Source organism: Galeopterus variegatus, unplaced genomic scaffold, assembly GCF_000696425.1.
Source record: "Galeopterus variegatus unplaced genomic scaffold, G_variegatus-3.0.2 Scaffold6228, whole genome shotgun sequence".
Taxonomy (NCBI): Eukaryota; Metazoa; Chordata; class Mammalia; order Dermoptera; family Cynocephalidae; genus Galeopterus; species Galeopterus variegatus.
The window spans coordinates 126404-126639 of record NW_007732339.1 but is presented as its reverse complement, the minus strand read 5'-3'; positions in this window follow the sequence as shown (position 1 = coordinate 126639).

Below are 236 nucleotides of genomic sequence, written 5' to 3'. Positions count from 1 at the left end.
TGGTAAATAAAATTTATTATGTATGGTAACTTAATCAGAACTTTCCCTCTAATTTGAACCTAAAGATTTTATTGTAAGCTTTTTGATTTTTTTTTTTTTGTCTTTTTTCGTGACCGGTAACGGATTGCAACCCTCAGTGTCGCACCCGTACCGGACCGGGACCGGCAACGGGATTGCAGCCCTCGGTGCTGCGCCCACACCTCGCTCAGCCAGTGAGCAGGAACCGGTCTGTATGT